Here is a 24,526-nt window from a genome sequence, read left to right on the forward strand (position 1 = left end):
CTCACCAATTGATGCCATTGTCTATTATGGAGCAATTAGGATTGCAAATTACCAGGTCATACAAAGATCTATATTCTTTTGATTCGAAAAGAGTAAAATTTTTAGGGATGATTACAGATTTGGTTGTCAATTTAGCCCATATCCCTGTCAAAAGCGTAGTAATGGATATAGTAGTGGCTGATATCTCTGCACATTTATGTATGCTCTTATCTAGGTCATGGAGGTCTAAAATTGGAGGATCCATCAAATTGGATTTAACTTACGCTACCATCCTGGTGTTCAAAGGAGAAGAAATAAGGCTTTACCAAGAATAAAGATTCATAAAGATAATTAGAAGAGATGATTGTTCTAATAATATCCATGTGTATGGTAAAGAGAAAGACTTCTCTTGCTTGCGATTAGAGGAAAATGAGATAATATTGGAGAAAACATAGGTGGAATGTCCAGTCCAGCTAAATCAACAATCCCTGAAATGCCATAAAGTGTGGAAGTTATACTTGAAGGTGCCTATTCCAAGGAAGGAAATGGGGTAGGTGTGTTGTTGGTGTCCCTGAAAGGCAGCTTGATCCCTCTCTCCTTCAAGTTGGAGTTTGAAGCCACTAAAAATATTTTTGAATATGAAGCCTTGTTACTAGGTCTGCAAGCTACTAGAAATATTAATATTGGGTGCTTGGCTGTGTTTTTGGATTCAAATATTGTAGTGAAACACATCAGGAATCAATGTACAAAAAACACCAAATATTGAAGGCTTATCGAAATGAAGTTTGGGACTTAATTGATAATTGTTTCTCAGCCTTCAATATCCAATTTCTTCTGAGAGAACAAAATCAGATGGTTGATTCCTTGGTTAATATAGCCACCAACAACTTTAACCGTCCTCAAAATCCACTCCTTTGATATGAAGTTGAGGTCAAATATAGACCATGAGTACCAAATAACATCAGACATTAGTAAGTATTTGAAGATGAGGAGCAGATCAAACACTTCATGGAAGTTATAGGAGAATTCTCAAATTCAATAATTGACCAGAAGGAAGAGACAGCGGTAGATGAGAAACAGGATAGTTGGGAAGAAATAATTGTAGGACACAAGATTTTAAAGCTGAAGGGTAACATTATTCCCAAAGGCTTGGTTCCTTTAGAAAGATTGTTCAGCCCAAATGATGTGGCTACCAAGCCAACTGAGCAAGAAATCAAACAATAGGTGGAAGACTGCAACATTGGTTCAGAGAAGGATCCTAGGATAATTAAGTTGGCAAAGGGAGTTCCTCATAAATACAAGAAAATGTATCTATACCTTTCCAATAATTACATGGATGTGTTTTCTTGGTCTTATGATTATTTAAAAACATTTGATACTGGTATTATTCAACACAATATCACTTTCAATGGTGTCGTGAAACCATATAAGAAGAAACTTAAGTAGATTAAACCTTTGTTTCTCCCGTCTATTGAAAATGAGGCCAGGAAGTTTCTCTAGGCCAGAATCATTGTACCTTTGAGATATTCATATTGGATAACAAGTTTTTCCTGTAAAAAAAATAATGGAGAAATAAAGTTGTGTGTGGACTTTAAGAATTTCAACAAAGCCTCTCTAAAGGACAATTGTCCTTTGCCTAAAATGGATTATATTTTGTAGAATGTAGTGGGATCTACCTAGATGTCAATGATGGATGGTTTTTCTACATACAATAAGGTAGTTTTCCATCTGGAAGATCAAAAGAAAAATGCTTTTACCACCCCTTGGGAATGTTTATGTATGCTAGAATGCCTTTTGGCCTCATAGATGCAGGGGCCACTTCTAGAGAGCCATGGATATATATTTTGTGGGGAAAAAAATGCAAGTTTGTAGTAATTTACTTAGATGATATCATTGTATTTTTAAAAACATAAGTGGAACACATCAAACACCTGTGTCGCAGTTTTGAGAAATGAAAAAAAATATGGCATATCCTTGAATCCTAAACAATCATAGTTCGCTTTAAGTGATAGAAAGTTGTTAGGGCACATAGTGGAAAAGGAGGGAGTAAAGATTGATGCCAATGGGATGGAATATATCAAGAACATCTCATTTCCAAGAAATACGAAGGAGATTCATGTTTTCTTGGGCATAATCATCTTATTAAAGATATTCATACCTAACTATGCTGAGATAGTCAAAGAGATCATAGAGATGCAAAAGAAAGATAAAGAAGTGAAATGGATTGTTTAGTCTCGTAAATCATTCTCCGTAATTAAAAGGGATTTTGTAGAAGCTCATGCGTTAGTTAGTCCAAATTATGAGAAACCATTTTTCATTTTTTCTTTTGCTTCACCTCACATAATGGATGATCTCTTATTGCATAAAAATAGCGAAGGGCATGAGAAACCAATAACATTCTTTAGTTAGGTGCTACAAGATGTTGATCTAAAGTATAGATTTCTGGAGAAGTATGCTTATTTCCTGGTCAAATCCATGAAGTCTTTCATAATTTATGTCCTACAATCAAACATAACTTCTTATGTTCTTACAATAGCAGTAAAACACATTCTAGTTTAGGGTGATAGTGGTGGGAAGAGAGGAAAATCGATTACTAAATTTCAGGAGTATGACATGGATATCAAACCTGCCAAGCTCATCAAGAGACATGGGCTAGCTAAAATCCTATCTCAGGAAAATTGCCAAGCATTGGGAATAAATTTACTAGCAAGAGGAGATGGAGAAAGTGGAAATTTGGAACAACAACAAGAGGTTGAAACATTAACACGGAGAATTCAAATTAAGTATGTTGTGCCTCCATGACATACAAACATTGTGCATTATCTGCTTTTTCTGAGGTGCCCAGTGAATTTTGATAAGATTAAACACAGGGCTCTGAGCTTCCAAGCCCAAAAAATTTCTATCTCAAATCGTCAATTGTAATGGAATCCTATGGGGATTTTTATTTTTTGTTTGGTCGAGGAGGAAATCTACAAAGTAATGGATGAATTTAATAATTTTGTTTATGGAGGAAATTATATTTGGAGGGATACAACACATAAGATCCTTAAAGCAGGTTTTTATTGATGCAAACTATTTGGTGGGGTACATACTTATGTTAGGGGCTTTGAGAAGTGCCAAAAGTTTACTGAAAATAAAAATTGACATCTATTCCTCTAATCCATGATTTTTTTGAGAAACCTTTCAGACATTGGGGGTTAGACTTAACTGGTGAAATACACCCTCCCTCCAGCGGTCAGCATAGGTGGATACTGAAAACCATTGATTACTTCACTAAGTGGGTAGAATCCACCCCATCTAGGAATGCACCTGATGTAGTGGTCTTTAAATTCATGAAGCAAAACATCCTTGCCATATTTGGCTGCCCTAAGAAGGTTGTTATTGAAAATGCTCAGGTGTTCAAGTCCTCCAACTTTATAGATTTTTGTCAAGAATGTAACATTTTATTAGGCCACCCCACCACATATTACCCACATGGCAATCGATTGGTTGAATCCTCAAATAAAAATTTGGTGAGGATTCTAAAGAAAATAGTATCAAAAAATCAGAGGAACTGGGACTCACAACTAAAATTTTTCTTATGGGCCAACATGGTTACCACTAAGAGAGCTATTGGAAAATCCCATTTTGAGTTGGTTTATGGAAAGGAAATGATTTTTCCCATACATCTGGCCATGCCAGTGGCTAAAATCTTGAAAGACCTTGAGGAGGAGCCAAATTGTTTGACTAGAAGGATAAATTAATTGGTGGAACTATAAGAGAATAATAGAGAACAAGTGAATCTGAATCTAATCTATTATCAATAAAAAATGAATTCCTTCTTTGAAATAAAGGAAATATACAAATATCTACAACTAAGAGACTTAGTACTGAGTTGGGATGTCAGGAGGGAAGACAATGGAAAGCATAGGAAGTTTCATACCCTTCGGTTTGGGAATTTCAAGATTTCTAAGGAAAAAGGGAATAACACCTTCCTGCTGGAGAACCTAGAAAGAGAAGTGCTTGGCATGATTTTCAATGGGAAGTGTCTCAAGATTTACTTCCAACAGTGAAAGGTTCCACTCTGATTCATTACAAATATTGGTGAGCCATTTGTAAATAACCATTAATACTCTTTTCTTACTATTTTTATTTCTTTTTTATGAAATTCTGAATTAAATGGCTCCATGCCCAAGGAGTAAGGCACTAATATATAGGTTCTCAATGCATTGTGTCAAATACAGTATCCCCAGTTGGAGCCAATGTTAGGAAACCAGCTTACAAAAAGATATAAAAGATAGATCAACGCCTTAGAATTCAGCCTCTTTGAGGGGGAAACCTCCTTTACATTACACAAATGAAAACTTCTTCGATGATACAAATGACTAAACCTACCTTCTATATATAGGAGTCTAAGGGGTCATAATATAATCAAGCCAACATAACAGTAATAACGTAAGGGCACAAAAACTAACAATAGTTGGTTTCTATGGGACATACTAATAACAATATGGGGACAATAGGGGCACAATAATAAATATAAGGGATACAATGACAATAGTAATGGGGGGCAGGGGGGGGGGGGGGGGGGGGGCGGCACTAGTATTATAGGGGCCTAACATGCCCCTCTCCTTCCGAAAAGTGTTGTCCTCAATGCTTGAGTAGTTTTGGATGCTTTTATATAAAATTCTCATCCTGCCATGTGGAATCTTTAGCGGATAAGTTCTTCCACTTGATGAGATACTCTGAAGTTGATCGATTTCGTAGCTGTCGAGTTCTTGTTTCTGTGACTACTTCCGGTTCCAATATGATTTTTCCTTCCTCATCAAGTTCTAGCAATATTGTTTGAACTGGGAACTTGTCACCTATAACCTTCTTTAAACATGAAACATGGAAAACTGGGTGCACTAGGAAAGCTGTGGGAAGCTCCAATTTGTATGCCATAGTACCAATATTTTTCAACACTTGTATGGACCATAATACTTTGGTGATAACTTATTATCCTTCTTGGCTTGCTTGAAGGACATTTGTTTATATGGTTGTAGTTGTAGGAATACCCAGTCACCTACATCAAAACTTATTTCATTGCGTTGTTGATATGCCTATTGTTTCATTCTATTCTGCACCAATGTGAGGTTATCCTTTAAGGGTTGGAGAACTTGTTGTTGATGCTTGATGTGATGTTCCATTGCTTGAACCTTAGAATTTTCACTTAAATAAGATGTGATTGATGGTGGATGATATCCATAAAGTTCCATAAATGGGGTTATTTCTGTTGTAGTATGGAAGGAATCATTATACCACCATTAAGCCAAAGGCAACCATTTGACCCATTGTGTCTGTTTATCAGATACAAAGAAATGAAGATATCCTTCCAAACATTTGTTTACTATCTCAGTTTTCCCATTAGATTGAGGATGATAAGATGAGCTATGAGCTAATTGAGTACCGAGACAAGAAAATAATTCTGTCCAAAAATTTGCAGTGAAAATGGGATCTCTGTCGCTTACAATAATCTTTAGGTTTCCATGTAACTTTTGAATTGTTTCCATAAATGCAGTAGAAATTGTATTGGCTTTAAATGGATGTGATAATGCACAAAAGTGTGCATACTTGGTAAGTCTATCAACTACCACCACGATGACACTCTTTCCTTCGGACTTGGGTAAACATGTGATAAAATCCATTGAAACCTCCTCCTAACGTTGGCTTGGAATGGATAAAGGTTTTAATAGACTTGGGGTATTAATGGTTTCAACTTTATTTTGTTGGTAAACCAAACATTCCGCCACAAACTTTTGAATATCTGATTTAAGGCCATCCCAAAAAAATTCCTTCTTAACCCTGTGGTAAGTTTTTTAAAATCTTGAGTGCCCTCTTAAGGGAGAATTGTGCAATTCCATAAGAATCTTTTGTCTGAGTTGCGAATTCTTACATAGGTATAAGCGATCTTTGTACCATAACGAATCATTTTTCCAGATAAATGTATTAGATGTACTGGGATCTTATTGTAATTTTTGAATGAGTGCCCACACTTATTCATCATTCTTCCATTCCTCCCTTGGTTCGTTTATCCAATCTGGTTGGATAATAGAAATGGTGCACAAAAATGCTTCCACATCCTCATCCTTTCTTGAGAGTACATCGCCCAGAACATTTTTCTTCCCTTTTTTTATAGATGATTTCAAAGTCATAACCCAACACCTTCATGACCCATTTTTGTTGCTCTTTAGAGGATGATCTTTGTTCTAAAAAGTATTTAAGACTATCATGATCCATTTTTACCTTGAAGTGTATTCCCATTAGGTAGGGTCGCCATTTCTTAAGTGAATGTAGTCTTGCCAACATTTCCTTCTCATAAATAAATTTTTGTAATACTTTCACTTGATTGGATGAATTTTGAAAGCAATGGTCTTTCATCTTGCATTAAAACAACAACAATTCCATTTCCTGAAGCATCACATTCCATAATAAAGGTTTTTGTGAAGTCCAGTGTAGCTAAGACTGGTGCTTGGCACATTTCCTCTTTTAAGATGTTCGAAGGCCTTTGTTGCTTCTAGAGTCCATGAAAATGAATCTTTCTTCAATAATGTTGTTAAAGGTTCTGCTATTCTCCCATAATTATGAACAAACTTGTGATAATACCCTGTCAACCCAAGAAATCCTCGCAGATGCTTTATGGATGTGGGGAGTTTCCATTCCTTAATGGCTTTAATTTTTCTAGGGTCTACCTTAACACTTTCATGAGATACAACATGAACCAGATATTCCACCTCTTGTACTCGAAAGAAACATTTGGAGTTTTTTGCATATAACAGTTTCTCCTCCAATAGTTTGAGCACCCTGTCAACATGTTCAACATGATCATTCCAAGACTTGATGTAGATTAATATATCATCAAAAAATACTAACACAAATTTTCTAAGGAAGGGCTTGAAAATGGAATTCATCAAACCTTAAAATGAAGAAGGTGCATTGGTAAGCCCAAAAGGCATGGCGAAAAATTCATAATGACCCTCATGAGTTATAAATGTTGCTTTTAGAATGTCTTCACTGTTCATTCTGATTTGGTGATATCCTGAACAAAGATCCAACTTGGTGAAGTAAATTGATCCATGCAATTCATCCAATAATTCATCAATGACAGGAATGGGAAATTTATCTTCAATAGTGAGCTTATTGAGCTCCCTATAATTCGAACACATGTGCCATGATCCATCCTTCTTGTGCACCAATACTACTGGAGTAGAGACAAAACTTTGACTAGGTTGAATTATACCACCCTCTAGCATTTCTGCAACCATACGTTCAATTTCACTCTTTTTGGCATAGGGATATATGTATGGCCTGATGTTTGGAGGAACACTTCCTGGAATCAAATGAATAGCATGATCATGATCACGAATAGGTGGGAGACCTTTGGGAGTCTGAAATACCTTGGAATGATTGTCCAAGACTTTTTGGAGATCTGGAGAAATAGATGATTTCGATGTGGGAACCTCTAGTAAACATAATTGTGCAATTACACCTCGTTGTTCCTTCTTTAGAAGCTTTGTCATACTTTTAGAGATGATTATCATTCCTAGTTTCACTGCAATACCCCTTAATTCAACTTCCTTTCCTTCTGAAAAAAATTTCATGAAAAGTTCTTGAAAATTAAAAGCTATTGTACCCAAGGATTGTAGCCATTGGACTCCTAGTACAACATCAGCACCACCAATTGGAAAAGAAAGCATTAGGATATTCAATACATATTCTCCCATGGATAGCTTGATATTATGGCACTTTCCAGATGAATTTATGGTTCCTCCACTTGCAACCATCACTTGACACTCTAGTGCTGGATATAGGAAGCAATTCAATTCTTTTGCTATCTTACAATGAATAAAATTATGGGTACTTCCCAAATCAATCAACAATATTACCTTTTTCTTCTTGATATGTCTCTCTATCTCTATAGTTTGAGGAGTGGTAATTCCAACCAATGCATTACAAGATATGGTCGGATTCATTTCTTCTTTATCTAGGGTTTGTTCCTAGAGTATATCCTCTTCTTTTGACATGTCTTATTCTTCTTCTTCCTCCTCTTCACAATCTATGTAGAATAATTTATTCTCAGCACACGTATGACCTTTAGTGTATTTGTGATCACAAATATAACAAAGCCCTTTTTCTATTTTTTCTTTCAATTGTGTTGTATCAACCTTGTAGGTTGTGGAAGGCTAGGGGAAACAACACTTCCATCTTTATAGTTGTGAGTGGTAGGCTTCTTGGTTGCCATAATTTTACTTTCCATTTTTTTTTGCTAACCTAAATGCCTTCTCCAATGAATCAGGTTCCCAAAGGCGAACCTCATGTTGGATATTATCCTTTAAAGTCCCTATGAACACATCAATCCTATGCTCCTCTGGAATATCTTTTACCCTTATGTTCAATTTTTGGAAGTCCTCAATGTGCTCCATAATTGAACCCTTTTGTTTGAGATTTATCAATTGGCTAAAAAAAGTGTTGCTTTTTGTATCCTCATAATGTGTTGTGATTTCTTCGGTAAAAATTGCCCAAGTGACAATTCGTTTATGAGAGAAAAGCCATCGATACCATATAAACTGATTTGGTTCCAAATATAAAGTTGCAATATGTACCTTTTGTGTGTTTTTCACATTATGGAGATCGAAAAATTGCTCCATCTGTAGTGTCCATGTTCCGAGATCCTTGCCATCAAACTTCCTCATATCGATCTTTGGAACATGGTGGTTCTTCGATCCAACATTAGAGTTTATGAAATCATGATTAACATTTATTTTGTTTTCATCATGAGTTTCCTTTACTAACCTTTCGTTATTAGTAAGCATTTCTTGTAGAAACTTTGTCAATTTTGTCTTCAAATCTTCCATGCCTATCTTCAAATCTGTCTTCAAATCTATCTTCAAATCATCCATCTTAGCTTCCATGTCATTCATATTAGCTTCTACGCCTTTCTTTAAACCATCCATCTTATCTTCCATGTCTTTCTGTAAACCATTAATCTTAGCTTTTATATATTTATTTAAACCATCCATATTAGATTCTGTTACTTTTTGTGCGAGTGACATTTGTTGCACTTGGTCTTGTAATTTTGATATATCATGTGACATTTCTTCCTCTTCTTCATGAGTCGTGCTAGAGCTTTCAGGTTGCTTACTAGGTGTTTCCATTTTCTTTCTTCGGGGCATCAATTACTGAAAATAATTCTTCACTATGCCCTTTGAATTCCTTCAAACTAATTTTTCAAACCAGGCTTATGCAAAAAATTTTAAAAATTCTACACACCTTTTTTCACTTTGTAGGAGCTCAATATTGCATCTAATGTATCTCTGTAATTTCAGATCTTCTAGTTCTAAAATTTTGACCTGAAGTAGACCTCTACATCCTCTTTCCAATGCCACCAGTTTGATCAAATTTAGATTCTCTAAGAAATAGTTATGCACAATCTCCCAAGCTGACCTGATTATATACCTTTTCAGAAGAGCGAACTTGTATGAAGTGCCATGTGTCACTGTTTTAACTTTAGGATCTGAATAACATATATAGGAAACTGTAGTCCATGTGATTTCTGTACCTTCTTATGAAATTTCAATATGATGCTCAAAACAAAAGTTATGACGATTTTCCCCAGGTCACCTGTTTGGAATGTAATTCGGGAGTCTGCAAAAATTCCAACTTCCTCAGATCATATCTCCGTAAATATAGCGTGAAAAGCTTTGAAATTCAGATCCGAGGTTTAGAATGGTTTAATTCCAAATGGGTTTTATTTTTAGCATCTGAAACGTTGCATAAAAAAAATTATAGTGCAAATTCCACGATCACTTGTTTGGAACAGCGAAACCCTAGAATCCAAAGCTCTAATACCAAATGTTATGAAACCAGCTCACGAAAAGATAGAAGAGATAGATCAACGCCTTATAATTCAGCCTCTTCAAGGGGGCAACCTCCTTTAAATTACAGAAATGAACAATTCTTGGATGATTCAAATGAAAAAACTTCCTTTTTATATATAGGAGTCTAAGGGGTCACAGTATAACCAATCTGACCTAACAATAATAATATAAAGGCACAAAAATAACAATAGATGGATTCTATGGGGCACAATAATAATATGGGGACAATAGGGGCACAACTATATTAATAAGGGATACAACGACAATAGTAATGGGGGAATCACTAGTATTATAGGGACCTAACATGAAACTTTTTGATGGTTATCTTCATTCAAAAGCTGATATGGTGCATCTCTATAATGATTGGCTGAATATCTTCCCTTTTGACACATCATAAAATGCTTTATTATTTTAATACCATGTTGGTTTATATTTCACACTTTCAAATGGGTAAATCCCTTTGATATGATGATATGGGGGTAAAAGTATAACTTTCTTTTGCATTTTTTTTACTTCTTACACCATCCCTTACTCTTAATGAGTAAATGAGCCTCCCTCTTTTTACAATAAAAGCATCAAAATATGAAAATATAGAAATATGAAAATGCAAAAAACATTGTCTTAAAGAGAATAGGGGGTCTCAGTACGAGCTAGCCTACCATGATCATAAGGATGTAATGGGTGACATTCCATTTTGGCCACCAAACCAAGGTAATGACCTTCTTGATGATTAAAACTATCAGAGGGACAGGGGGTCTCATCATGAGACAACCTGACCACTTTATATATCTTGGTGAATGGCACTATGATTATATGGTTACCATGCTAGCATAGTGGTATCTTTATAACAAGAAAAGGGAGAATCATCTAAAAATCAAAGGGAGGACTCTGGCTCATTTGAAGGGTTAAAAAGCAACCTTGTCGAGGCTATGGACACCTGCTGGCAGCAGTGGCTCTGCTTGTGGTATTGAAGTACTATATGACACTCCCAAATTCTCTTTATCCTATTACCACCAATGGACTTGTTTCTAAAGGAAAATTTCCCTTTTGAACATCATTCCTAAAAAGCCAACATGCATGGCAACTTATATCATATATCCATTATATCATATTTGTCCAATCACTTTAATGGCAGTCATTAATAGTTACTGCTGATCATGCGTTTGATAGGTAAAAATTTTTTGACATAATGGTTTAAATCTCTGTTTTAATTTATAGGCATTTCAAATCTGTTGACATGTACTACTTTGATTGTTGTTGTCATATACTACACTGATTTTATTGATTGGTTGCTTGCATTTATGATTTACAGATGCTTTCTCTTGTTTTTCCCATGCTTGGCAGACATGGATGCCCTCTTCTGATTGGAGGGGGGATGGTCTTCATATGAACAACATGTGTGACAATTTATGGATAGCTATGTGATGATTGTTAAGCTGATTTCCAGTTAAAGGACTGCATGATGAATGTGTATGTGTAATAATTATCAAACCATTTCTGATTGAAGGAAAAAAGGAAACCATTATGGACATCATGTGAATTGATTATGATCCTACATCAAATATTGTTGATGAGACAAATGAATTTATTGTCTGTGATATTAATTCTCAAAACAACGTCATTCTCCTATCAAAAGCTTTAACGTTCTCTGTTGTTGTTCCAAACTATGAAAGAGTGAGAGAAGTGCATGCAAGTGAACCAACCATAGAAAAATGGCAGCCATGGGAGGAAGGGCCATTCGAAATGAACCCACAGTGCTCAAGGTATCATACCAGGCTCGAGAAATTATTGAACGTCGATTGGTCACAATATTTGACCAGATTACAGGGATTTCACGAGGAGGTGACACTGGAATTTCTATAGAATTTGTAGAATAGCCACACAATGGTGAGAGGAAAGAACCTAACGATCTTTGAAAAAATCATACCTAAGTCATTGGACTACTAGCAGAAGGAACAATATGGACAGACAAACATGTTCTTCTACAGGAAGTCGTCATAGTATTTTAGGATCTAGATGAGGAATTGGTGCAAAAATGGAAAGGATTTCACCATACAAATTTTAGGTAGCCATGGCACGAATTGGTAGCCATTGTGAAGAGGTACATCCCGTCCAACGAATGACAAGATGTGGTAAAACCTCCCCAACTCAAACTATTAGCCATTTTAAAACAGAAAATTACAGTTAACCTACCATTTTATTTAAATTCTATATAGCATGATGTTTCCCAACGGGTCAGAAAATAAAAGTACCCACATACAGTCATCAGCCATTATGGGCTAATCAAACTAATAATCACTCATAGACTGGCCTAGCAACCACCAACCTGGGATAACCTTGTGAATCCTACTCTGGCCCCACCTATAGAAAACCCAACAATTGAACAATGAGGGCCAAGAGTGATAGGTCCGAAAAGGACATAGAAAAGGAAAATTCCCCCTTTGGCCTCGGGCCCAACAAAGCAAAGATGCTCTGCAAGGGTAAAGTCACAACAACACACCCCAGTTCAAATAGATGGGGCAGGGCCATCTCACATACCCCCTCCAAGTCCACAAGATGTCTCTCTGCAGGACTATGAAGAAGAGGTTTCCTGAGTGCTGGAAAACATGGGGATATTTGGTGAAGAAAGGAGCAATCCAGGAATTCTTAATGGCATAATTATGACCCCAACCAGTTTGCCTGTACTGGCAGTCTTGGTCATCATGAAACCCTCTTGTTTACTAATAATGTGGAAGAACAGAGGGAACCAGTTCCTCCTATGGGGGAGCCCCTTGAAGTAGAAATGCATTTATAGGAAACCATTAGGGAAGGAAATCAAGCAAAAGCTAATAGTCCACTAGAATCACCAGCTACGGAAAACCCTACAAAAGAAACCCTTGAAGGTGAAAGTCAATGAGGGAGCACTTGTTTTATGAAGTTCCTAGAGGACGAGGCCCACCTTGAAGTAGACCTTGAAAATGATAATTTCTTAGGAGACATCATTCCATTGGGGTGTCCTGAGATGGAAGATCATGGAGATAGATACCTATAAGGTGAAAATCCATCGGGGGACATGGTCCCATTAGAACCCCATCCTGGTCTTGATACAATTCCACCTAAACAAGGACGTGAAGTAAATACAGTCGTGCCACTACAGGTCAGGAGCATCAAAAAAAGAAAAACATACAAGGAGAGACTCAGGAAATTGTTCAAGAAATATAAGAGGCAAAAGAAAACAATTAAGCAGCTAAGGCAATGGTTGAAGGAAGCATTTAGGGTTAAGAAGGTAAAAGCAGAATTGGAGACCACAGGGACCCAAACTAAATATTGCCTTGGGGAAGATGATGAAATCCAAACTGAGACCTTGTTGTTTTATTCAAAAGAAACCGAAACAGAGCCATGCATTTTAGAAGATAGTGGAATGCAGATAGAGGATCCTTGTGTTTTCCAACTGGAAACTCAAATGGAATTCCCTACTGTTGATGTTGCCATCCAAAATGATACTATAGAAAACAACCAAGCTAATTTTTGCATGATTAGAGAAGAGGTTGAGGCTGCTATTCAGACTAACCCAATGGAAACATAGGGTGATGAGGTCCAGATAGATGAGATGCATGCCTACATTCCCTTGGTAAGGGAAGCGGTCATTAGCAAATTGCAAAATGAGCTAGTCAAAACTCAGGAGGAATTGACTCGACATAAAGAGGAAGTACTGTCCTTGCGAGTACACTAAGAATTATGAAAGAAATTTGAGGCACTTATGGTCACAAAGGATGAAACTTTTGAAAATTATAAGGATGAAAAAAAATGTTGAAAAAGCATAGGTCAAGTTGCAGAAATCTAAAGAGCAATTGGAGACTATTTTCTCTATTTATTCAGATGCCCTGTCATGTTGAGCTTCTGCTACCAACTACCTACTATTCTTACTAGAGAGATATCTCCTATTGAAAGTAAAACCTGTTAAAGATGGCAAGTTAGTAGAAATTAAGACCACCCTAGATTTCGTTAAGTGTTTCAAGGATCAGAACGAACAAGTACAATGCCTCCTGTGTGAATTGTACATGCATAATTTATTTTTAGAAGATGACTTAGACATCAATTATGGCCCCTTCATAGGGGATATACAATTCAAAGCCTTTCTTTCCTTTGCCACTAACCAAATCAAATGGGCCAAGGTCCATAATACTTTTAGAAAATGGGAATATGGCATAGGCCTTTGGGTCAGGGGAGAGCCTACAAAACCCCCGCACCTCTCTGTCCAGCAAAAACAATTTATGAAATGAACAGGTGTTGTGGGAAAATTAGGACTGTTGCACACAGACATTATACAAGCTAGGAAAGATTACTTCCAAGAAATCAAATAAGAATATTTATCTACAGCCAGGCAGAGATGGGAAGCCTGCAACAATACTATCAGGAACAGAGAGCCAATTGGATTTAGGAATTTCAAAGTTGCCTCCACTCTCTTACATAAGTAAAACAACATGGTCTTAAGCCTGGACCCTAACTGGATAGGGTGCTGATATAGAAGGCCAATTATCTGGTATCCTCCAGATGGGTACTGTAATGATTATAACTTGACAGATCAAGAAGTGAACCAGGCTTTCATAGTGTTTAAAAAGAAAAATAGTATACAAGGAGGAAGTATACCCAACCTATTGCTTAACTCAATTACACCTTGAAAATCTAATTGAATGAGGACATGCAATAAGGTAAGATGGGAAATATGTTGGGACGAGAAAAAGATATGTTTTCTCCTCGTAAAAAGCCTAATATAGCATTTGTATTCATATGTTTATCTTTGTTTTATGGATCAAAATAGAGGAAACAACAACAGAAGTTGAGTAAAATCGATTAGTAACAAATTAGATAAATTTGGGCATAGAAAATTGACTTTCATTATCTTGGTATGCAGGGACGTGGATTGGACGATAGTTGTTCAATCGACAGGATAGTAGCAACCAGTAAAGGAAAAGAGATAGTGTCCTGAGCATGGAAGAAAGCAGAATACTAGGAGGACCAATTCTATTCTATGATGAGATTAGATCGAGTATTGCAAAATCCTCAAGATCAGGATTCACTTTTGTCTATTTACCTTCCGAAATGTTATATAAAGCTATAAGGCGAGTTGAACAACTAGTTTAGGAATTCACAGATTGTAACTATTATTTTTGGACATATAATACTTTCATCATGGTGATGTTGTAACTCTGTTATTAATTTTAATGAAGAAGACTGCGTTTAATTTATAATCATATTTTGAGTATCTAACAACGGGGACTTATAGAGACTTTTGGCACGGTCAATAGAAGATCTACTACTCCAACTTTGTTATAATTATTTATGTTTATTCTTCACTGTTTATTATTATTAGTTTGTAAAGTTAGTATCATTCTGATTACTGTGAGGATTGATGATTCTGATTTGCATTATTGTTTAGTCAAGGTTCTAGATTTAGCCGTGTGATGATATATGCGTGATGCTCTTTATTGAAATGGTTATGCTATATGTGTGATGTTATTTCTCAAATTGGTTATGTTCATTTCATATTGTTGTTCATTCTAAGGTACCGCTATCATAGATTTCAAAGCTAGAGGGATTGCTTTCCATGAGATGTTATATGGTTATTTTTTGTTCAATTATCATAGCTTTCCTTCATGTTAAATGAGTAGGTTTTAATACAAGTTAGATTATCAAGTGTGATTCTTTCCATTTTCATTCTGATTCAGTTGCTTGTAAAATAGATTAAGTAGCTTCGAAAGTGTGCTATGAATTCCTTTCAGAAGTGTTTGGATTGAATTTGGTTAAATAGACATTAGCAATTGCAATGATTCCAACATAGATTGAGCTATGAATTCACTTCATATATAGTGCTGACACTCTTGAAATAAAAAGACTTTCCCTGGGTTAATAATGAATATAGGTGTTGAGATTACTTGTAATATGAAAACTTAGTGCACCAACAACTTGCCCATAATTGGCTACTTCCCTATGACCATCTCTGTTGAACCTATCCAATCCATCATGTCTCTAATTTCCCATATGTTTGACAATTATGATACCAACATATCCAATCAAGCCACCTTGGGGTTTTTAAGACAAGTGATGCATCCTGACCACTTATTTGATATTCAAACCTACGTAGCTGAGGCCATAAGGTTTCAGTTACTCCATTCTTCAACTACATCCTACTTTAGGTACTATTATTTTTTGTTCTACATGTTTCTTTATACCCATGTGGATGAGTTTGAGTGCTTGAACCTCAGCTTGGTGGATGGAAACAAGTAGAGGAAGTTTTTTTTTGAATGGGACATTGATGTTAGAAAGAGGCCAGATGTTGATGGCTACTCTCAATTCACATCCACCTATATGGCCATCTCATACAAGATTATTCATGGTTTTCCTCCCCCCAGAGTTCTCCCCCAGCAAACATAGCTTCTCCATCTCACCAAATATACCAGGGTAGGGGAACGATACCTTTTCGAGGATCACATTGAGATCAGGGTGTTGGAAATAACACTGAGAGGGGGGGTGAATCAGTATTATCAAGTTCTTTTAATAAATCTTCCTTAGTTATACTTTGAATTATTTTTGCATGTCAGTACCATAAAATAATGAGCATGAACAAAGAAAACAGATAGTCACACCAAAGAACACCAGATGTAAGGTGGAAACCCAATGTGGGTGAAAACCACCTGCTGCAATATGTCTCTATCTTCTTTCAAATTAGAAACTCCTTTTACAATGGTTTTGTACTGGTGTAGTCCTTTACCAGTACGCAGGCTGCAACCTGCAGAGAGCTACAACTCTCTCTCGTTTTTCCAGTCTCTCCTCGAAGGGAGCTACAACACCCTACTTCTTTTCTTTCAAGGACCACTTTTCATAAATTTTCAAACTGGATCCATAAACATCAAGAGATCATCAAGTACAAATAAATCACCCAGTCAACTGCAGTAACCAGATCAACAATAACAGTAGACTAAACCAAAACACCTTATCAATAGAGAAAAGTCAATCAATTAAAGATCTTAAGACAAATACGTAGTTTTTCTTTCTCTGGCCTACGTGGCTACGCACTTCTCCTTCTACTCCCCTGCGTATACCCGCAGAGAACCTTCCGCTACACCGCGTGCCCACAAACTGTTTCTTCAATCGCTCTGCGTACTGTTACTGTAGGCACGCACCCACAGACACTATCGCGCCACGTACCTACGCACCTGCGGCTTCTGAAGCGTCGCGTACTTTCCCTGTGCCTATGCACCTGAACCTCTGTCGCGCTGCGTACCCACGCACTGCACCTTCTTCTGCTCTGCGTACCCACACACTGTTTCATCAATCGATCTGCGTACCCACGCACTTGTTCTGTTAATCACCTGCGTACTTCTGATTTAGGGCCGAATTGGCAGTCCCCCAGTGTGCCACAGATAGTCAGATGCTCAGATCTGTTCATGCGCTCGAGAGATCACCCTTCACAGATTCGCTTTCAACTTCACTTTTATATAGATAACCCAATATTTCAGATCTTAAGATATTCAATTTGCAAAAGATACTTAGCCAAGTGATCTCCTTTGCTTTATATAGGCAAGCTCTTCCTAAAATCATGGATCAATACCATAGATAACCAATACAAGGGGCCCAAAAACATGGGGCTCAATAATAATAATAATATAAAACAATACCACGAGCAAAAACCATAGAATCAAGAACGACGGGCTAAATACCACGGGCCAAACATAAGAAACCCTACGTGAGCGTGCTTCTCTGCCTTGAAGTAAGTGCACTGGGGGTACGCACCTCATGCACGGGTGACCTGCGTGTATGACCGCAGTCCCTTCACGGTGTACCTGCGTGTACGCACCTTTTCAACTATTCTCCTGCGTACCTCTTGATTTTCAACATTTTGAGAGCCTGATCAGAGCATTGCCAGTGTTGCCATCAAGTACAACATCTGTAACATAGAGTCATACAAGAATCATATTGCCAACAATCTCCCCCTTTGGACTTGATGGCAACCTCAAAAATCTTCAACGTCATTCTCCCCCTTTGACATCAAGGGCAAAGGGTTATGCTCCCCCTAAGAACATGCTCCCCCTGAATATGTACCAGATTTGCAAAGAAGAACCATAAACACCATAAATGACCATGAAAGAGATAGAGACATATTGCGCAATATTCAGACCAGCATCCATGATCTCCTTCTGTACGTCCTCCATAATGCCAACAATGCATTATATGCTCCCCTTGAACCTGTGCCATTCGATCTTCAACCAATCCGCAATCCAACCATCAGAAGAGATTCAACAAGATGATGCATCAACAACCCCCAGCTTTTTCCTGAGGTATTAAAAGGTCTCCCTGGGCAATGGTTTGGTGAGTATATCAGCAGCTTGCTCCTTAGAAGGAACATACTCCAACTTGACCTTTTGTTCAAGTACTTGCTCCCGGAGAAAATGATACTTGATTGGTATGTGCTTGGTCTTTGAATGCATGACTGGGTTCTTTGAAATGCTGATTGCACTTGTGTTATCACATAAGATGGGGATAGGTGGTGTACAAGTGATTTGAAAGTCCTGCAAGGTCTGCATCATCCAAAGGAGTTGAGTGCAGCAAGATGCAACAGCAACATATTCTGCTTCAGCTGTAGACAAGGCAATCAGACTCTGTTTCTTGCTGAACCAAGATACTAATCTGGAACCCATAAAGAACGCACCACCACTTGTGCTCTTCCTGTCATCCACGCTTCCTGCCCAATCTGCATCTGTATAAGCATGAAGTGTGAGATCTGTATCTCTAGGATACCATAAGCCATAATTTTTTCAAAATCTGCTTGAGATACTTGGTTTGAGACAAAAAGATCCCTCCTTCCTTTTGTTGGATTTGCAAACCAAGAAAATATGTCAGTTCTCCCAGCAAGGACATTTTGAATTCTTTCTGCATTACCAAGGCAAAGCTTTGACTCATAGATTCTTCATTTCTCCCAAAGATAATGTCATCTACATACACAACAAGTATTAGCATTTTGTCGTCTTCAACTTTTATATAAATATTGCTATCTGCTGATCCTTTTGAAAAACCTTGTTGATGAAGATATTTGTCCAAGCGATAGTACCAAGCCCTTGGAGCTTGTTTGAGACCATAGAGAGCCTTTTTCAATCTGCATACAAGATTTGGATCATTTCCAAGAATAAAACCATCTGGCTACTCAATGTATACTTCTTCTTCCAAGTCTCCATTCAGAAAGGCTGATTTCACATCCATTTGAAATACTTTGAAGTTTTGAAAGCTTGAGAGAGCAAGGAACATTCGGATGGCCTCAAGTCTTGCAACAGGAGCAAAGGTTTCTTCAAAATCTATTCCTTCTTGCTGCGTATACCCTTTACAAACAAGTCTGGCCTTGTTTCTAATTACTTCTCCATTTTCATTCAAATTTTTTTGAAGATCCATTTTGTCCCTATAACGTTCTTATCCTTTGGTCTAGGAACCAGCTCCCAAGTGTTGTTCTTTTCTATCTGCTCAAGTTCTTCATCCATTGCTTTCACCCAACATTCATCTTTGCATGCCTCTTTCACATTTTGTGGTTCGGTGGAAGAAAGTAATGTTAAATAGCTTGAATCTTCTGCAACTGTTCTTCTTGTTTGTACACCTGCTTCTTTCTGCCCCAAAATTTGAGATTCTAGATGATTCTTCTGAACATATCTGGATGGAGTCTTCTCTTCTATCCTTATCTGCTCCTCTGGTTCTTCTTGAGGTTCTTCTTCATCATCATTCTGTCTTTGAGGGTAGTCTTCATCTTCTTTGATATCTTCATGATTTACTTGCCTAGGAATGTATCCCTTCTCATCAACCACTACATCTATGTTGTCAACAATTCTTCCAAGTCTTTTATTATAGCACTTGTATGCTTTGCTGTGTGGAGAATAACCAAGAAGAATGCCTTCATCTGCTCTAGGTTCAAGTTTGCCAAGTTGCTCATTAGTATTCTTAATATAGCATTTGCTCCCAAATATTTTGAAGTGCTTTACCGAAGGAGTCTCACCATACTAGAGCTCATGAGGAGTTTGAGTGCTGTTCACCCGGACATTTGTTTTGTTGAGAATAACAACCGCAACATATGCAGCTTCACCCCAGAAAGTTGTGGGAGTTCCAGACTCATCAAGCATAGCACGAGCCATTTGTTGGACTGTTCTGTTCATTCTTTCCACTACTCCATTTTTCTGAGGGGTTCTAGCTGTAGAGAATTCCCTTCTTATCCCATGTTCTTCACAGAAATCAAAAAATTCATTTGAGGTAAATTCCCCACCTCTGTCGGATCTGAGGCACTTAATTTTGTATCCTGATTCATTTTCAACCAAGGCTTTAAAGGATTTGAATTTTTCGAATGCTTCATCTTTGTGCTTCATAAGTCCTAACCAGACAAACCTGGAGAAATCGTCAATGAATAATATCAAGTATTCTTCCACTCGAGGTGTCCTTTTCCTGAATGGTCCACATACATCTGTATGTATAAGCTCAAGAGGCATGCTAGCTGATCCTTCCTTCTCTTGAAAGTTAGTTCTGGTTTGCTTTCCAAACTGACATGATTTGCATATGGTGTTGTCTGGAATTTTGATATCTGGAAGACCGCGAACTGCCTGATATTTGCATGCTTTCCTTATCTGTGAAAAGCTTAGATGCCCCAACCTTCGGTGCCATAACCAGCGTTCATCATCCTTGCTTAGATAGCATTGTTGTTGTCCTTCTTCAAATATGTATAGATTATTTGGAGTTCTTTTACCTTTGATCACCGTTTTACCTGTATCAAGATCACGAACAAAACATCCATTTGTTCTAAATATCACCTCGGTTCCTTGATCACACATCTGGCTGACACTTAGAAGATTATGTTTCAATCCATCAACATACAAAACATTTCCAGCTTTTACCTTTTCTTTTAACTGAGCAGTGCCTTTTCCTTTTATAGCTGCAGGAGTATCATTTCCAAAAGAAACTTTCTTTCCCTTTTCTAGAGCAGAATATGATTCAAGTTTTTCTTTATCACCTGTCATATGCTTCGAACATCCACTGTCAATGTACCATAGATTTTCCTGTCCCTCTGCATAAAATGCTATTCCACATCTTTCTGTTTGTGGTTCCTTTATTCTCCATGTTTTGGTGCTTGAGGCTTGTTCCTTTGTCTGTTGAAACCTGCTCCTGCATTCAGAATCTTCATGACCAAAGTTATTGCAAGTAGAGCATTCAACTTCATTTTCAAGAACCGAAAAGTTTTTATAGGTCCTTCTTGTGATCCCGGTCATACTTCTTTGTTTTTGAGCTTCTCTAGTCATGATCGTTTTATATGCAACACATTGAGCTGCTTTGTGACCAAAGTTATGGCAAGAAAAGCATTGTCCATTGAAGAAACTTCTGTGGTTATCGAATCTTCCGGCCAAACGATTGTAATTTCTATTGTCATTCATTCTTGAAGCAAATTGAGAGGATTTTACCTGTGGCTGGTTGTAGCTTTTGTTCATCCTTAAGACGGATTGCCCCTGATTTGCCTGATAGTCTTTGTTTGTAATTGGTCCCTGTTTTACCTGGTGATCTCCATTGTGCTTTTGTTCATTCCTTCTTGCTGAATCAAGATAACTCTTTGAGGTGGATGCTTGAGAAGTTTCTCCACTATAGCCCAGACCTGTCTTGTTTAGAGGAGAACGTTGTACATTGATGATCTCATCCAGAGTTTCAGATCCTTTGAAAAACTTAAGATTAATAGCCTTTGTTTTCTCAATCTCTTTTCTAAGACCAGCAATTTCACCTTCTAACTTTTCAGGATATTTTTCTTTTTCATCAATTTGAAGTTGTAGAGTATCAATGATCCTATTCTTTTCTTCTATACATGTCTTGAGTCTAGAAATTTCTTCATAAAAGCTATCCACATCTATAGCATCCATGTAATCATCATCTCCAAATGCCATTAAAAGTTTATAGTCATTACCTCGTTCATCTTCATCACTATTTGATAGACCATCACTATCTTCATGAGTGTAGTAGCTTTTCTTATTTGCAATCTGTTTCTTGTTCAATCTAGCAGGTTCCTTTCCTTTATCCTTATAAGGACATTTCGCGGCATAATGACCTACTCTTCCACAAGCAAAGCATTTAAAAGGTAACTTACCTCTGAACCTTCCAGTACCCCTTTGAAGATTTATGACAAAATTTGATTCTTCTTCTTCTTCTTCTGGCACGTGACTTGCTTCATAATAGTCTCCTTTGCCTGAAGCCTTGAAAGCAGCTTCTCTTCTGTCTGATGGACCTCCCTTTCTCATTTCATAAGCAGTTAGAATTCTGTGTAGCTGAGACATAGTAAGAATTCGTAGATTTTCCTTTTCTTCTATTGCAGACACTTTAGATTCAAACTTGGGGGACAATGATCTTAGAACTTTTTCAACCACAATAGCCTCTTTTATTTCTTCACCCAAGTTTTTCATGCAATTAACAATCTAATCTACCCGAAGGAAATAGTTAGCCACACTTTCATCATTATACATTCTGAGATTCTCATACTGAATCCTGAGGGTTTGAAGTTTAGCACGCTTTACCTGTTCATCTCCTTCATAGCTCAAGACAATCTTGTCCCATATTTCCTTTGCGGATTTATATTGCATAACCTTTACGAATTTTGTTTTAGATAAGCATCCTAGCAGAGTATTGACTACTTTAGCATTTGTTTCATATTTCTTCTTCTCAGCCGAATCTGTAGGAGTAGCTGAAGGAAAAGTGTAGCCTGTATCTATGATATCCCAAACTTCTGTACCAAGAGATTGAAGATAGGTTGTAACTCTTACCTTCCAATAATTGAAGTTTGTCCCATCAAAGATTGGTGGCCTGATTGATGCTTCCCTCTCGTAGTTGCTCATGATGAATGATCTTCCTCCAAGTGATCAAGCTTCTATGAAGAACCGGCTTTGATACCAATTGTTGGAAATAATACTGAGGGGGGGGTGAATCAGTATTATCAAGTTCTTTTAATAAATCTTCCTTAGTTATACTTTGAACTATTTTTGCATGTCAGTACCATAAAATAATGAGCATGAACAAAGAAAATAGATAGTCACACCAAAGAACACCAGATGTAAGGTGGAAACCCAATGTGGGTGAAAACCACCTGCTGCAATATGTCTCTATCTTCTTTCAAATTAGAAACTCCTTTTACAATGGTTTTGTACTGGTGCAGTCCTTTACCAGTACACTGGCTGCAACCTGCAGAGAGCTACAACTCTCTCTCGTTTTTCCAGTCTCTCCTCGAAGGGAGCTACAACACCCTACTTCTTTTCTTTCAAGGACCACTTTTCATAAATTTTCAAACTGGATCCATAAACATCAAGAGATCATCAAGTACAAGTGAATCACCCAGTCAACTACAGTAACCAGATCAACAATAACAGTAGACTAAACCCAGAACACCTTATCAACAGAGAAAAGTCAGTCAACTAAAGATCTTAAGACAAATACGCAGTTTTTCTTTCTCTGGCCTGCGTGGCTACGCACTTCTCCTTCTGCTCCCCTGCGTATACCCGCAGAGAGCCTTCTGCTGCACTGCGTGCCCATGCATTGTTTCTTCAATCGCTCTGCGTACTGTTACTGTAGGCACGCACCCACAGATACTATCACGCCGCGTACCTACGCACCTGCGGCTTCTGAAGCGCCGCGTACTTTCCCTGTGCCTACGCACCTGAACCTCTGTCGCACTGTGTACCCACGCACTGCGCCTTCTTCTGCTCTGCGTACCCATGCAATGTTTCATCAATTGATCTGCGTACCCACACACTTGTTCTGTTAATCACCTGCGTAATTCTAATTTAGGGCCAAATTGGCAGTCCCCCAGTGTGCCACAGATAGTCAGATGCTCAGATCTGTTCATGCGTTCGAGAGATCACCCTTCACAGATTCGCTTTCAACTTCACTTTTATATAGATAACCTAATATTTCAGATCTTAAGATATTCAATTTGCAAAAGATACTTAGGCAAGTGATCTCCTTTGCTTTATATAGGCAAGCTCTTCCTAAAATCATGGATCAATACCATAGATAACCAATACAAGGGGCCCAAAAACATGGGGCTCAATAATAATAATAATATAAAACAATACCACGGGCCAAAACCATAGAATCAAGAACGGCGGGCTAAATACCACGGGCCAAACATAAGAAACCCCACGTGAGCGCGCTTCTCTGCCTTGAAGTAAGTGCACTGGGGGTACGCACCTCATGCACGGGTGACCTGCGTGTATGACCGCAGTCCCTTCACGGTGTACCTACGTGTATGCGCCTTTTCAACTATTCTCCTGCGTACCTCTTGATTTTCAACATTTTGAGAGCCTGATTAGAGCATTGCCTGTGTTGCCATCAAGTACAACATCTGTAACATAGAGCCATACCAGAATCATAATGCCAACACAGGGTTTGTAGTTGTGAGCTTCAACCTTACCATCTACCTATGTTCATTCCTATGAGGAAATTTTCCTTATAATTTATTAGACAGAGTCTCAACGTGAACCAAGTCAACTTTGTCCCTCTATTGGGTTGTGTTATATTCTTTCCACGACTAGCCAACATAGTTAACGGGGGGTTAGAAGGGGGGAAAAGCCCACCCTTCGTTGTGCTGATTGCGTAGTAGGGGCATCACATCGGGT

The sequence above is a fragment of the Pinus tabuliformis genome, chromosome 2_2 (genome assembly GCF_031772625.1).
Source record: "Pinus tabuliformis cultivar Carrire ecotype Pingquan chromosome 2_2, CPIR1, whole genome shotgun sequence".
In the NCBI taxonomy this organism is placed as follows: Eukaryota; Viridiplantae; Streptophyta; class Pinopsida; order Pinales; family Pinaceae; genus Pinus; species Pinus tabuliformis.